Consider the following 17,111-nt stretch of genomic DNA (forward strand, 5'->3'; position numbering starts at 1 on the left):
TAGTTATAGACACACACAAACACAGAATAGGAGATACACCAAAAGAGGTATGGGTACTGTGATATCCACCACCACTTTCCTTAAAACAGCCCCACAAACTAACAGGCACATGTGCAGTAGCCACACAAACACACACAGGCGCGCACACACACACCACACACACACACACACACACACACACACACACACACACACACACACACACACACACACACACACACACACACACACAATGCTTCAATAGGTTCATCCTTTCAGTGTGCAGCACTGCAGTATTGAGGTATAGTAGAATGCTTCCTTCTGAGAGGCAGATAATGAGCTGTTCCCTCTGCAGAGGACAGAATCACGGAGCCAGCAGAGTTGAGCTGTGCTGGAGAATAGACACACACACAAGCGCACACACACATACACACACACATACACACACATACACTTTACAATAAACCAAGAAAAGCTAGCAAACTTCCCTAGTCTTCGCTCTGCTCTGGCTCCTCCACACAGCACACACACCCACCAAACAGTGAGCACACTCTGCCACCCACCTCTCTTCCCGAGCACACAGCCCTGAGGTGCACGCAGACGCACCCCAACACGCCTGTAGTTACAGTCAGCGTTCAGTTGGCAGCAGTGGAGCCAGCTGTATATCTCTCTGCTACAGTATGCCTCAGGATAAACTGCTAGTCTGCTCGTGCTGGTTAGCAACTGCTGTCATGGCATTCTGCCCTCTCTAGCACAGACAGTCAGTGGTACAGAAGCACTCTCCATCACACGCACACATAAATGCACCCTCACATAAACATTTAGCTGTCAAATCATAGGGCTCCCCAGCTGTGACCTCACATCAGAGTGGAGGAGGAGGAAAGAGCACGAGAGAGAGGGAGAGAGAGAGAACAGAGGGGGTTGGGGTTGTACATGTATGTTTTACACAGGGGGAGAGCGATAACAGTGTATGGTCAGACAGCATGGTGTCTGCAGTGGGAATGCAGAAATTACTACATCAAGGAAGAATAAGTTGGAAGACCACAGTACGTACAATGGAAAGGATTCTGCCGTGAGGAGAAGAAGAAGAAGTAATGAGAAAAAAAAGTATAGCAAGTTGCAGGGGTGAGCGCAAACTGTGGGAAGGAGGGAAGAGGACAATTTCATTTTGATAGTTGTGAGGGCTTCGTCCATTCCCTCAGCTGAAAATAAACATTACAACCACACTGGCAGAACAGCAGGAACCAGTCACAGAGAGGCAGCTGAGCCTCAATAAAAAAGCACAAACAGCTGCTGCAAGTCTCACCGTCCTGCTCTATTCTTCATCTCCATCTCTTCTTCTTCCTCCGTTCATTCAGACTTCTTGTGGGCCAACTTCCCTTTCTCTTCAATCCAACTTCCTGCATTTCCCCCCTCTTATCCCACTCTGATGGCCCCGTCTCAAATGCTGTCGCTCCTTCTCCACCTCTTATCTTCCATCCTTACACTCCTCCACTCATTCATAATGGATAGTTTGGAGATATCCGCTTCCTGTAGTGGGCCCTGTGCCCCTGGAGCCAGGCAGGCTGTATTGATTCCTGCTCTAGAGGAGTCATCAAAGCAAAGATAATAAGGTTTAGACTTGCACTGAATGTTCTGCATCCTTCCCTCCCCCCTTGGGGAGTCAGTCCATCTTCTCTTGTCCTCTACTGTCTCTCCTGTCCAACAAAATATGCGTACAAATCCAATTAGCCCATAGATTAAACGGTTTCGAATTGGGAATCACCCAATCTGGGTGTGTACTTGCAAGTACACAATTGCTTCAGCTCTAAGAATCTGCCAAAGTTCCACATAATTCCTGTGCCCTCTTGGCTATCTGTGTGTGCCACAGTCAGTCGTATCACTGGGTGCTACATTAAGGCTCATCACACTAGAAATCTGCCCTATGTTGTGACTAGCCTGCCCCTCCTGTGACCCAGACCTTCATATATAGGTCAACATTGACATTCAAGTGACTGATATGTGTCACACACACAATGCTGCTCTTTTGAAGACAAACAATGACTTATGCCCTGCAGCATTAGCATATCACAATGTCCAGTACAATAGAGATAAACCATATGTCTGTAGTGAAGTCTGTTGTTCACTTAAAGCAGGACCTTGTATGGAGTTAGGAGGAAAGGTCAGTGAATTGTCTTCAGTGCTTCAAGAGGCGTTGCATCTTGAGGAACATGGGAGGGCTTCATTAAATAGGGCAATTTTCATGCTCGCTGAACAAAACACATAGAATGCAAAGTGGGCGGCTCGATGCAAAGAGACAAGAGGAAATATGTCAAGAAAACAACTTTTCAAGCTGGTATGAGCCTGGAATGTGATGTAAAGGCAGTGGTAGAGTGATGCTAATAGAAAGAAATAACATAAAGAAACTATTTTATACTGCTTCCTTATGATAGTTAGACAGTTGGTGTCAGCTATATGGATGCTGTCCTCTACCACCGTATCCACATTTTCACATCAAAGCAGCAATATATTTATATTTTGCAATGTAGTAGATTTTCTGGAATCTAACATGTAAAAAATGTATATTCTAAAACATTGATATTGATACTTCAGTATTAATATGACACAGACTGAACCACACAAAACTATTCTAGCCAATCAACAGCAGGAGGCATTCATCCTGGCACGCTGGACAAGGGGAAGGAGAGGGGGCCAGTGGGAGTGAGAGGGATGGTAAATCTGACTAATGCTAACTATTTTTATATGCCAGCTAGCTAAATATCAACAATCTCTCTCCAGACTCGCTGACTCCCCCTATAAAGACCTGAAAAAGTCATAATTTAAGGAAAAACTCAACAGTGCAATAACCAAATCCCTGGCTATACTGAATCTCATACCACACTACTGACTTGTTGCCCAAAGGAGTTATCTTCCATGTGACAAATATGCTATTTGTGCAAGGAAATTCAAATTGAGCCAAACTGGGTCCGTGTGAAGCTGATCACTGGAGCCAATACTTGTGACAGCATCCGTGACATTTTTGTCGCATTATACTGTGTTGTTACATCTATGTTCACAGCTTTATGCAGTATTCATGAGAAAGGGCTACCCATACAGTTCCATCTCTAATGATACTCCTGACTTTTATTCACACACACAACCACACACAAAGACAGGGACCCTGAGGAGTCAGCCGACGGTTGCAAAATGAGTGTTCCCATCGCCTTCTGGCAAACTCAGCTCTAAGATATGAGCCTTTTTTTTCTGGAGTGGAAAAATAGGTCTGACACAGTGACACTTAATTAGCAAACAAGGTCACAGCACAGAACCCAGGTCCCATGTTTGTGTCTCCCACTGTCCTGGAGATCTGACTCTCTCTCTCTCTCTCCCTCTCTCTCTCTCTCTGCAAAGAACTCAAATGCAAACATGCTCAAGTACAAACAAACATGATCATTTTCCCTCTAACAATAGATTGGGGAACGGAACAGTGAACATCAGGCTGTCTGTTAATTATCGCTGTGCAGCAAAGCATTCAGCCTAATCATAGAAAGCGGTGTCCACCTAAAGCTAACTGCCCACTCCCTCCTTTTCCTCTTCACAAGCAACACCTCACCTCTGGGCTCTTTTGTCATCATTACCCACGTCTGCTCAGAACACTGTTTGCACAAACTGGTGAGAAGATTTCGGAGTAGGAGTCTAGAAGTGAAGACTATTAGCAGACACAGAGCTATTGTACGTGTGAAATGAATGAGTAATCTTTGCCTTTAGGAAGACTTCTTGACCCCAGCCCGAGAAAGTTGCAGTCAATCAGGCGACAATGTTATGTCTTAGTTTGGGCAATTTAACGTACAGTACAACAAACAAAGAACAAAAGAATCCCACTTCTTTTGGAGAGGAGAGAGTGCAGTGTGACTACGCTATTGTAGATGGTTTATGGAAATTAACCCTCATAGCTTGGACAGAAGCCTAGGTGTGTAAATTCTGCTGAGGCTGCAATCAATGTCTGTGTGTGTTTGTGTATTTCTGTTAATGTGAAACTGAGGCCTTATGTCAAACACTGTACATACCAAGTAGTACATTTCTTTGCAAAACGTTTCCTGGACTCCCAGCTGTTGGGATGTTTATGTAATACACTCCAGACAAACCTTGGGGTCCTCTCAAACCACAAATAAGCACACATAAACTCCAAATACAATCTCATTTGGAAGAGCAGATATCAAAGGGATAAATAAAAGTTCCATAATATGATGACACATTATGATATACAACAGAATACAAAATACATGAAAAAATGTGAAAATGTGAAAAAACACCTAGAATTAACCACAGCAGTTTGTTCAAACCAAACAATCCTCTCCAACATACGCACACAGTGTGTTTGTGTGTGTGTGTGAGTGCAAGTCAGGTGAGGAGTCCAGTGTTTCCTCACCACTCTTGAGTGGACCCTTTCACCACCACCCACACTGATTGTAAAATGGCAGAGAAAAATGTACCCTCGCACACATGAGACTGTAATGATCATTGAGACACAATGTAAGTCAGTGACGGTCACAGGCCAAACAAGATGCTTTTCACTGCGGGAGATACAGAGACGTCTTTGTGGCTGTGAGTGCGACACCAGCCAATCATTGAAATGTATTAATCAGTTCACTCATGTGTTAGGACACACTGGGCAATGCCTGGGAAATAGAATCCATCAGGAGATAAATCCATGTTTGTCAATTCAGCTCAGGTAAATCTGAGTCAGATAGGCTGGATCAATGGCATTGATTTGTTAATACGGCGCTGATACCCCGGTATCACTGCTGAAATCAATCAGCACCATAATTAGGATGATTACAGAGGAAGCTGTTGTTGGTGCTTATGTTTCCCACAGTTTTTCACAAAGACCAGCCCTACTTGGAAGTGTCAGCAAAGCCCATGGAAAGACCAGAACCAACAATGTTTTGAACATCAAAATGACCACAGCATGTCTGTGGCTCTCGACCCCAACCCCAGTCATTTCTACTGACGACCAAAATCTTTCTCTAGCTGGTCATAATTTCCTGAGCACTGTTTTTGTCAATTCTTACATAAACAGGATTAAATCATGCATTTGTTTGGTACTTTTTAGTAAGGCTACTTGTTTGAAGGATCAATTTATTTTTTTAGTCTGTTCATGAGATTTGTTGACACTAAGAAAAACATAGAACGTCACCAGAATGATCCTTCAACTTCTTCAGCTTGTGACTGTAGACGGACGGAAACAGAAGCATGATGAAGGCAGACATTGTGTCAGCAGACACAGCACCGGATGTGCTGAAGCTTTCGGAATGATAATTTAATTTGGTGAAGCCGTTGTGGCTGTTATGTTCCAATACCACTGTAGCTTTGATGCAACAATAGCCCTATAGCCAATGCCAGCGTTGCGCAATTTGCAGCTTTCGCGACTTTCCAGATTTCTCTCCAAGGCAGATGTGGATGGATGACGGATTATTCCAGGAAATGAGAGGAAGAAAAACACATCCCCTGCCACGTAGTCTCTGAACAGCACTGGTGCCTGCTAGATTACATCTGGGCTGTAAGACGAGGCTTGGGAGAACAGAATAAGAGGTCCTTTTAAAAGATTTGTGGTGCACTAGCTGTGTGCTGAGTTGTTTACTTTGGTATCTTATCACTTAGCGATTCATTAAACCAACTCAAAATCAATGAATCCCAAAAGAAATACCATAATTCCAAGTTGGGTAGGGAAGTGTAAACAACCTACAATTTGAACCTACTGATAAATAAGTAATTAGGTGGTGAGCAAGAAGACATAATTAACACAAAATAAGGCCCCTCATACGAGATATTGCATTTATATGCTTTAAAGATTTTCTTAAGCAATATTACAGATTTCTCTGTCTGACATCTCTGCAGTGGTACTTTAGGGCACAACAGTCCAAACAAGAGGCTCAGACACCTCCTCCAGAGTTGAAAGCACACGAGACAAAGCCTGCTCTGTGAATTCATTGACTGCCATACTGTATTAGCCTGTGCCAGTGCTTTTAAGCAGTGCCATGCATATTCATGCTTACCCATCAGGAAGTCTTCCTCCACTACTTGTGCCACTGCAAGCACCACAGTCCCTCTCAATGGGCGCATTTATGTGTAAAATAATATTCCCCTGTTATTTGGCACTGGAATACTCCTTCCTTCAGAAGCCCTATACACTATTTAAAACAGTCAGCGTGAGCTCTAATTCGCATAGCCAAAAACCTGAATATGACAGCTGGGACCAGCTAATATTTGCTGATATATTGAGCATGTGAACACATTATCCAATTTACCGTTAATTTAGTTTCTCTGTTGGTTGTTTCCTTTGTATTAATCAAAGGATTCTGTTAATTTGTGCATGCAGGGATATTTGCAAAGCGGATAAACGCTCTGACTGGACCATCCACCGTCATACATTCCTGCCCGGGACACAGTGTCCATGTCAACAAACCCAGTCACCTGTGTTTACTGCCGAGCACATGGCCACAGTCAGAAGGCCCGTTGGAAAGCAGCGTGTGTGCCGACTGACAATGAGCACAGCCTGGGCAAAGACCTTAGTCATCTGGTGCCTCTTGGCCAAGTCACGCCATGTGATCATGGCTCATAACACAGAGCAGGTGCCCACTTAAACAACACAGAAGAACAGAGGCAGATGTATTGATAAAGAGTGTTTATGTCACGATCAACAGTCGAATTCGGCGACTGGATTAGAGTAAAACGCTGTCTCTTCAAAAATGGAAATCTTCAAACATAAAACTGGTACATCATGACATAACTTGGCTGTGTCAGCGCGAGGAGGAGCAGATGTGTGGGACTTTCTGGCATTCAGATCACAAGATTATCACTTTACATAAGGAATTTATCTCCTCACTGTTGAAGCTGATGAAGCTTTTTGCACACAGTCCAACTGCTGTTGAGACAACCCACGCAGCTACATGATTTACAGCATTTGTAATCAAACTTACATTCCCTCTAGTTGTAGCAAGAAAGCTAAACTAGGTTAACAGACTTTTCATATATTATGCTTCAAACAGATGCTTTGCTTCACTGCCCTAAGAGTACTCACAGGGTGCTTTCACCTACATTGTGCCGGGTTTTAGTCATGCCAGCGCTTAAAATAAAACTACAGCTCTGAGCACTGATTTCATAACTTTCATGGCGCTATTTCTCTCCAAAGAATTTGTCCCATTACTCTGTGCCTAATTTAACTGCATTTACTCTGCTTCAAGGCAATTAACAAAGAAGCTATACTATTTTATACAGCAGATCTCAAATTATTATTATAATAATTGCCAATTTTCAGGGTTTTTTTTCAGTTTATTTTCTAATTTTTATTTTTAAGGATTACTTTGACATCTAGAGAAATCACTTGCTTCCCCGCAGTGAAGATTAATGCTCTCATGTCTGTCCATTATATATGAAGCTGGAGCTCGGGAAAGGTTAGTTTAGCTTAGCATAAATGCTGGGAGCAGAGGTTCAGGCATTTATCCAGCTAGCCTGGCGTCCAAAGGTAATCTGGCGTCTCTGCTGGTTGCCTGGCAACCTCACGGTGATAAGACTCCCAGGACGTCACTGTGCCAGGCTAAGACGTAGTCCATAAAAACACATAATGTCAATTTCACACTTTGGTTTTTGCATGAGAAGTGCTTATTTCCTAAAATCTCAAACTAGTATATAGTAGTATTTGCCAAGTATATTGGCAAATGCTTACACATTTTGAATGTTTATCCATGATAATATTCCCAGTTTGTGTTTTAAAAACCTTTAATGGGAAATGTGATTTATCAATTACTTAGACTGATGTATATGTGTAGCATATATAGTAATATATACTATATTAGTTGTAGGCATTAATTTTTTGCTACTTTTTTATTTCATTGTACTGGAGTCAAATCATAATGGGTCATTGTGAATAACATTAGGTACTGCAGCAGTCTCTCAACATGTAATCGTTTCCATCCCCCTTCAGTCATATAGAAGAGCAGTGTTTTGCTTTGTCTTGTTGTCCTCTGTTGCAGGGGAATTAAGAAAAGTACAACCCCTCCTCTTTCTATCCATTGTGCATATGTTTGTGTGTTTGTGAGTGTGTGTAGGTGGGTGTATGTGTGCTTGCCTGACTATGACGCTGCGCCCTTCACTCTTTCTGTCCTCCTCACACTATGGCCCTGTGTGTGCAGCATGAGTGGAGCTGTGTGTTGCAGATAAGAGTCAGAGTACCGCAAAGGCGGGGGGGTGTGTGTCTCTATGTGTGTGTGTGTGTGTGTGTGTGTGTGTGTGTGTGTGTGTGTGTGTGTGTGTGTGTGTGTGTGTGTGTGTGTGAAAAGAGCACAGGAAAAAAAAAAGAGTTGAGTGCTCTTTCTCCCAGTCAGATTCACCTCTGGATGCCCTTTCCTTCACCCACTGCCATTACACCTTCCTTATGAATAATCCAACCAGAGACACTGGCCACAACTGACACATTTCACCAAGAGGCCCTTCACATACAGTATGGACTCTGGCCATCATCGTGTCCTACTGAACTTCAAAACAAAAACTCTATTAATATGCATGCATGGCTTATTTTTCTCCATGGAACAATGTGAGAGATATTTTCAGTCAGGCAGGAAATTGATGTTGTCATTGCTGGCACCTCCCTCAGTCTAGACTGGCAGTAATGAGAATAATAAAGGTGGTATCTTCACTCACATCTTCATTATCTGCCTGTTTACTGTTCATATAAATTCGTCTACAGCAAGGCTGAAATGGTCAATGGCACTGTAGAACAGAAAGCAATTAGGAAAGCTGGCTTCCCCTACTCTCTCTTGACCTCCCTCTCTCTTGGCATCAAGATGACTTGCCCAAGCACTAGTCTGACTCATGATAATTAAAACACAGAGATGGTGAACGCCAACATCGCATGTGTTATTTTTCATGTGTTAATATTAGCCGCTTCTTCTCGGGGGCAATTTGCCGTTGCTAAGTAAAATTGTGAGAATAATGGCAGCAACATGAATTAGCAGATTGCAACAGAAGCTCCTGCAGCTACAAACTGAGCCAGGGAAAAGAATCTGCAGCATAATTAGTGCACAAGTCTCATGCATAAGTCAGCCAGATTTCCTCAGAAAGCTGGGTTCAAATCTGAATAATGAAATGCCAACTGAAAAGAACAACTTTTGTTCAGGGACATTTGAGAGCACTTTGTCGGAAGCTATTAGTGCTGGTGTATTGTCCCACAGAAAACATGACGCAGGTGGTTACATCACCTTGTGAGTTTGTGAGCCAGATGTGACAGTGTCACTCCAGCTAAATAGTGTTGTCTTGACATGGCAGTTGGCAGGACGAAGTCTCATACAAAGTGTACACTGCTTGGACTGAAGAGGGCTACATGAGCATTGTTTGACCTCTTTTATCCACACTCATTAGCTATGCAACAAGAGGGTTGATTTGAGACCCTTTGAGAGAATCCAGAGAGAACAGGTTTGTTAGTGTGAAACGGGAAACCAACCTGTTTGTGGTGCTCGCCTACACCGAATGCTAATGTTGACCACATCAATGGGCTCTTCATGTAGAGATGCAGCCTAGGGCCCAGGGGCTGGGAGTCTGACCAGCGAAACACAAATACACCGGGAGCACAGCGAGAGAGCCAGGAGAGGACAGCGGCGGCCCACAGCCCAGACCCTGCACCAGCCACAGCTTTTATTTCTGGTTACACTGATCTAAAGAATGACGAGGGAGTTCCAAATGTTTTGTTCTTGTCTGTTTCTCATTATACCCCCAAACCCCCCTTCCTTCTCTCTTTACCCCCTTTCCTCTTTCTGCCTTGTACATAGCCAAAGAGCTGAACTGAAAAACCACAGGCATTTTAAATCAATACAGCTAGGCAGCAGCCTAACTCCGGTCATAATAAGAAGCAATACACAATCAGCTGGTCTGAGGGGAGCGCAACACAACCTTATGACTTTAAAGCCATCCCACTAGTGAAGCTCTCTCGGTGATAGGCAGTGTCCAGGAAATGACAGCATCCAGTAAGAGATTTAAAAATACATTGCACATTGCATCATTTTGAAAATCTATCACTAAATGCGAATATCATGGGACATTTATGGATGAAACTGGTGTTGCTAAGAAAACAGAATCGAAAGAAATTTGATAACATGAGCGTGAAACGACCATGGGTGGTCTCAGCAGAAGCACTGCAGGTAAACAAACTGGGAGATTGAATAATGGGCATAGCGATAGCACTTGCTGAGGCCCCGAGTGCTATGCTTCTCATCTCTGCCAAGCGTAATGGGATTTCTTGGGCCTAAATGCACTTCACTCACTCTGTGGACCCGGTAGGAAGCTAAACTACTGATCCACAAACAATTTAGCTGTCCAGCTGTCCAGAGAGAGGGAAAACAGGACGCCCCTAAATGTATAATGAGGCTTCCCAAGAGCTCGGCTTCCTCAGTATTCGTTCCACGTGCCAAGAGGCCTTCGCCTTTGGGCTCTCTCTGCGATTAGCCTTCTATCCATACACTTCTCACACTTACAGTCCCTCCCACAGAAGGCTAGGGGTCAGCCAGCTAAAGAACTAGTATGCCTCTCAAGGACGTTTCTGATTAGTGTAAGAATCCCCTTTGACCTCTCTGTCTTTTCTTATTTTCAACTGGTGGGGAGGTTGGGACTCTAGTTTGGTATGCTACTTCAGTAACAGAGCTGAGCTGTCAACCATACACAGCATGCACCATCACTATGGGGCAGCATATGCCGGGTTTCTATGAGAAACGACATATATAAAGGATGGTTGTATAAGCAGAGGAGCGTGGTTAGGCTCGGGAGCTTTGCATGCTGAACTAGCATGTAGATGAAGTGTGTTCTTGTCTTCCACACATACTCCCAGCGCTATAGCAACACGCCTTGCTCAAAGGCCCCAAGAGTGGCTTGTGTGCGTTTTCAAACCTAATTGGACAGTTCCCTGCACCATCGGGCTTGCTCTTTGTCCCCAACACTAAATGATACAGTACAAGCCGTTTAAACTACAGAAAGATTTCACAATCCCATGACAAACACAAATTAAATAGGATTAAACCATGATGCATATCCATAATGAAGGATACAGAGGTCGAATTTTTTTTTAAATGATACTAAATACTAGCTATCATGTTAAGATTGTGGAATAAATTACAATGTCAGAGGTATGTAGTTGTATAGGTAAGGTTTTGCCAGCAACAAAAACGATTATTTCCAACCTTCAATCATCCACCCAGCTATCCCTCAATTTTACAGCTTGCTCAAAGGTCTTTATATCGTTCATTATGATCTAATCTCTATAATATGTTTCATAGCACCGTGAAAGGCACAAAAATAAAAAAAAACAAATGAGAAATTTAATTGTTAACCACTGCAGATGTTCTCTACATTCCAAAACAGGCACTAATCCCAGGAAATGAGTCAGAAACATTCCACTGATTTTTTAAATTGCATGGAATTGAAAGTCATCTCGTACAGGACCAAAATAGCACAGTGTTTGACTGCACAGCTTCTCAACAGCCCTGTAAACAATGTATCTGCCTGCACATAGGAAGGCACAAAAACAGATGGCTCAAGACTCCCATGTGAGAAGTCAGTCCACTGTGTGTAACACAATATTTCTGCTCAGTGAAATGTTAAACAAATTCACAAGAGGTAATCTGACACTTTGAGTAGTTTAATTACAGCCCATTCGCACTTAGATGCATATAAGTGACTACTTAATTAGGGAAAACTGTCCTCTGAACTTGTTAACCTTGCAGTACTGTCACTTTTAATTCTTATCATTATTAAACACAAACCACTTTGGTACTGGTTAACAACAACCATAATTCAATTAGTTATTTGATGAGCAAATAACTCTTCACATTCCTGTGGAAACTGAATGCATCCCAGTGAAGCAAGATAAGGTTTGTCCTGCTGATTAGCAAACAAACCACTTTCTGTGCTGACATTGTAATGAAGGAAGTCAAACATTATATCTGAAAAAAATAAAAAGGCTGATCATACTGACAGTCAAAGGGCACGCGTTTGTAATCTCCTTCTAATTGAGTCCATAAATCCCATAAGATTTACTTTGATTGTAAAGTCTAAAAATATCTCAGAGAAAACTCAGCGACGAATCAGAGATAGGAAGCGAAATCTTGTCAAATGTAACCTAGTTACAGATTTTAATTGTCCTTAAATGCAGCTGAAATAATGTCTCAAGTTCACTAGTTTAAACTCTGCATTTAGAATCAGTCACATTGATGCCCTTCCAACCAATAAATTCATTACTCAGTAAATCAAACACTTACCCTCTTTAAGAAATCAGTTTTGGTGACATTTTTCTCATTATTATTTCAATAATGGTTTTTGGGCTTATCATTTTCAGCCGCCCCAACAGACCACTGGTTAAGACTTGTCACTGAACATGAAACTTCTACCCATTTGATAACACTTTCATGACATTGATCAATGTCATCTTATTGCCTCCAAGAGTGGCAGGGGGAGATACCAGGAAATTTCTGACCACAATCTCGTTGTCCGGTCAACATTATCTTAATGGAAACAGAGTAATCAGATTTTGAATGAGACATCACTTTGGCAAACCAGAGGAGCCACGTGAGCCACTGAGGAAGTTCAGCACCTTATCAACAAACAAAATCACACTGATAAAGAGAAGGAGAACCGATTAAATGTTCCATGATAAAAGACACTATAAGTTCTATCTTGAGGGAGTTAGATTTCAGATGCTTTTACAACCAAGCCATTTCTTCAAAAACTTTTTTTTTTACCTTGTCAGTACATGAATAACGTCTTTGTCCAAGAGCTTTAATGCTATAAATAGACAAAAAGGCAGCAGTTGCATTGAAATAAATCTATTTTTGTCCTCAGCGTTGTGCTGCATTTGTGCAAATCAAGAAAATGCCATTTATGCAGGCTGGATTTTATTCTGATATGACAGACACAAATCATGTACTGCAGAAGAGCTAGATGAGTCACACTTACATACATGCATTTGTGCACATCCACACACACACACTATAACTTTAATCCAGTGTGGCTGAATAATTATTCATTTGGGTTCTGGCATTAAAAGTAACTAGCCGCCTGAAGTGCCTGGAGCAACTATTTGAGATCATTAGATTCGAGTAGGCAACAGAAATAGAACATTGGCCCAGGCAACTACACCTTATTCACTCAAACTAAATGAATGATTTGACTGGAAAGTCTTCTACATTTAAAACAATATAAGGTGCTCAAAAGATACAGCTAGCTGCTAATGTTGGCAGAGGCATGAAGGCTGCAACAGGATTAGTCATTACCCCTGAGTCAGACCATTTTTCTGGATTCATTGTTTGGTATATAAAATATCACAGCTCAGTTTACTATCACATCAGACAGGAAATGCAGCAATTTCTTACATCTGAGAAGCAGAACCAGGAAGTGTGGCTTTTTTTCATGAAAAATTAAAAGAATCATTATCAAAATAGCTTGATTACTAGCAAACAAGTGCCACCATTTTACAACATGATATTAACAAAACTGTTATCTGAAAGCCTAATAAAACAACTAGCTGCATTGACATTTTAGTCTAACATTGCGCAAATTAGACAAATAATCAACAAGTGGGATGCAAATGTGCACTGTACCTGTGGGCTGCTCAGTCTCTACACGTAAGATTTAAAGGGTCACAAGCATGCAGAGCACAGGGAGCTGTCCACAGTGGCAGAATCAATGGCAGGCCTACTGCAAACTGTACTCAGATAGCCAAAGATGGCAGATGGGGGACTGAGGCCCTTTCTCCTCCTCAGGCATGAACAGAGAAGAGGTCTGTTTCCAGGCAAACACAGTAGACGTCATGTCTCTGCCTCACTGCCGTACCATAAGTGGATCTCGCTATTGATCGCCGGTGCGTAAATTGCTGAGCAATCTAAAGGAAGCATCAAGACAAGAGCATCACATGTTTTGTCAGCAGGACAGAGAAAAGCACTTGTACGGGCAGAGAAGACAGTTGCAGCAATAAAGGGTGGTGTTTGTGTGTTCCTGCTCACAAATGTTCACGTGAATAGGCTGTCTCCTCTCCCTATATCCTCTTCTAGTACATTCACTTTTACAATGAAACAAGTCTACAAGACGTTTTCCCTCCAGCATGACTGACACTGCATTCAGTATGACAGAACAAACAGCGCCTAACAAACTAACCCTGTTGCTGCCAAATGCCAAGGCTGCCAATCAGTTTAGAGCCTTTTCAAAATCACAAGCAAAATCTTTCTTCTTCTCTTGAGCTAATGCTTTGACTCTTTGCCCAAGAATTTGTCACCCACGGTTCTCAAGGACATCTGGAAAACAAATCTAGTCTCCTAAAACGACTCTAAAATTACTCTGATCTTAGATGCGTGGCAAACATCCAAGGCTCTGCTTTGAGCACCATAAAGACATTAATGTTTAAGGGACATGGGAAAATGGAAAAAAAAACACTGTCCTGCTGAATCTAAACAAACTCTTACACCAGGTGAGTGAAACCAATCTCCCTCACCTTTAGCCTCATGTTTATAAGTTAAATGCTGACTTAAAATGAAGTGGAGATGCGGAGGCTGACATCAGTTCTATTTTCTGCCTCAGGTGAGTTTAACCTGTCTACCTGAATAAATGACAGATGTGTGTGACTGAGGCTTCCAACCAAAGGAGAAGTAAGTGTTATGGTTACGTTGAGTCGTTTGACTATGACGCTAATGGAGGCTGAGGCTGTAGCCTTGAAATGCATCACAGAACAGCCATGTCTTGCAGGGCACTGTGTTATGTAAAAAAGTTCCTCATCATGCAGGCTCGGCTCTGCAGCCCTACAGCCAATGTGCTGGCACAGATCTGCTTATTACAAAATCCAAAACTCTATATTGAGACGTGTTTCGTTGTCCAGCAAGGTAAAAATCTCAGATGATGCCTTTGTGAGCAGTAGGTTAGCCTACTTCTGAGCAGAGTAAATCCATTCACCTAGAATGAGGGAGAGGGTCTGTCCTCAGGGTGTGCACAGGACAGCACAGGATGCATTAGCAGCAGCCCAGCTTACAAGATTCATAAAGTGCTCCACCTGACAGGCGGCTATGGAATCCCTCTGACATTTCGTGCCACATTTATGGCTCAGATTCATCGGGACAAACACACAGTGAAGAATCTCACACATGCCCCCGAATGGCCGATAAAAAAGACAATATGAAAATTTGGGTCAAAAACATTTGGGCACAGTGCCCAGGAGCAGAAAGTGGTCAGACATTTATCAACTGATCATCTGGAAATACATATTTTCATATTGGGTGAGCAAAAGAAATTCTAACAGATAACAAGTGTGGGGACAGGAGCCCACTGTAAGATCTATGAGGAACAAACTACCTATTTATCCTGTTCATTATCCTGCATTAATTTCTTAATCTGAGACCAGTAATTCAAAATACCAGGTGCTGATTCAGTCAGCTCTGCCCATTACAAGAGCAATATAACTCTAGAGCTGCTAGCACATAAAGAAGTCCATTAGATTTCATGATTCGCTTCTAGTTTGGCGTTATTGCTCACACTGTACCAAGAATCACAACTACACCACAAAGTTGCGGCTTCTTAAAGGGTACAGTGCTCAAAACAATGCATTCAAGCCATTATTGAGCAAAAATCTTAAGCTATAAGCATGCTTTATCTAAATATACACCCATTATGTGACAGACTGGGTCATGATGGCAATCTTGATGACATCTTGAGTTGCAGACAAACTTCACCATGTGGCCGGAGACCAGAGCCACGGCAGGTATCAAATAAGATTGGATGATAATAAACACCAAATGTAATATTTTCATAAACTCGAAGGACAGCATCTCCAATGTTTGTCATCGGCAATCAATCAGTGCCAAGTCGCATGACTTGTGTTAGGTTATAAGAACAGTGACTGAGATCTCCATCATCCCTTTTCACTAAATCATCAATGAGTAAACAAACAGTAAAAAAAAAAAAAGAAAAATGAACTCTTCATCATGTTTTAAAATGATGAAAGACCTTTAGGAAATCTCTCCAGACTTCTGCAAGTCCCCAGACCTTACTTTGGCAACATGTAGCACGGACAGTTTCTCTCCACTGAAGCCTAGTGTGGTGAGTCAGGACGCGCCCATGACACCTTCTCCAGCACCTGACATCCTGACAGAATCACCCTGCAATGGACCATTACTAAGCACTACGGCTCAATGTGCCAGGAAAGATGACAGGGCCGGAACATATGCCTCAATCCCCCCGCTGCACTAACACCAGGACATGCGTTTTAGTTCCACCCCAGATGAAAGTGTTTACAGTCGTCGGGTGCTTCCTAATCTCTGGGCTATAAGGCAGGCGTCAGTTTGAATCATCGGTATGTGCGGCGCTATTATGCTATGGCCTCCGGCGTGGTCTAATTCTTGCAGAATTTAACACTCAGACTTATTACTTGAAAGCAGATGTGCTGCATCTATATACACGCAGAAAGGGCATCAACAACACCCCTTACATCTTCTCTGTGCATCGACTATTTTTTTGGGAGGGAAGTGCCTGCCAGGATGTGCAGCAGCTTCACGTTATCAGCATCATCCCCACCACGCCACGCCACGCCGAGTCAGATATCGCACACACACGGTATCTCTGGTCATCTCTCACTACGACGCCAAAAACGCCAAATGCAGTTTCTTCATACCTCAAATCGTTCGCAATTCTGCATTGCAGAGGGAGCCGCATCAGCTCCATCCCATCCGCGCATCCCACTCAGTCTGTTGTAAACAACACTGATTTGCCAGCTGTCAAAACGCAGCGCCCGGCTTCTCTGGGAATAATGTTAAATGTTGGTGCTGTGTCTCGCTTCTTACCTTCCGCAGCGGGCAAACGCGTCCGTCCGTCCGTCCGTGTGTCCTTCACCGATGCTCGCACCTGCTCAGCACCGCATCGCCGGGCGCTCAAGAGCGGGGAAAGAAACTGACAGAGCAGCGGTCCTGTCCCCGTGGATTGGATGAAGGGTTATCACTGTCAACTTAGGGGGGCGCTAGACCTGCCTGTTCCTCAGGACCGAGGAGCAGGGGCTCCCACTGTGGTGTCCGGGTGCCTCCTGAGCTCCACCAAGGGTTCCCCAGCACATGAGGATGGGGCAAAAGTTAATGCCT

The 17,111-nt window shown here is 43.0% G+C and overlaps 1 protein-coding gene across 3 annotated transcripts in view; it reads right to left on the minus strand.

Moving 5' to 3' along the window:
* The window catches only part of LOC139201022 (contactin-1a-like), a 63,704-nt gene extending 46,796 nt beyond the window's left edge, over positions 1-16,908 (minus strand). For 2 of the 3 annotated variants that reach the window (XM_070830226.1, XM_070830224.1), the window contains exon 1: positions 16,821-16,908. The gene's annotated coding sequence lies outside the window, so the exon portion shown is untranslated. Of the gene's footprint in view, positions 1-16,651; positions 16,702-16,820 lie in introns of those variants that run through there. The other variant, XM_070830225.1, reaches the window with a different exon arrangement.
* Between the last annotated feature and the right edge of the window lie 203 nt (positions 16,909-17,111).

Source organism: Pempheris klunzingeri, chromosome 5, assembly GCF_042242105.1.
Source record: "Pempheris klunzingeri isolate RE-2024b chromosome 5, fPemKlu1.hap1, whole genome shotgun sequence".
Taxonomy (NCBI): domain Eukaryota; kingdom Metazoa; phylum Chordata; class Actinopteri; order Acropomatiformes; family Pempheridae; genus Pempheris; species Pempheris klunzingeri.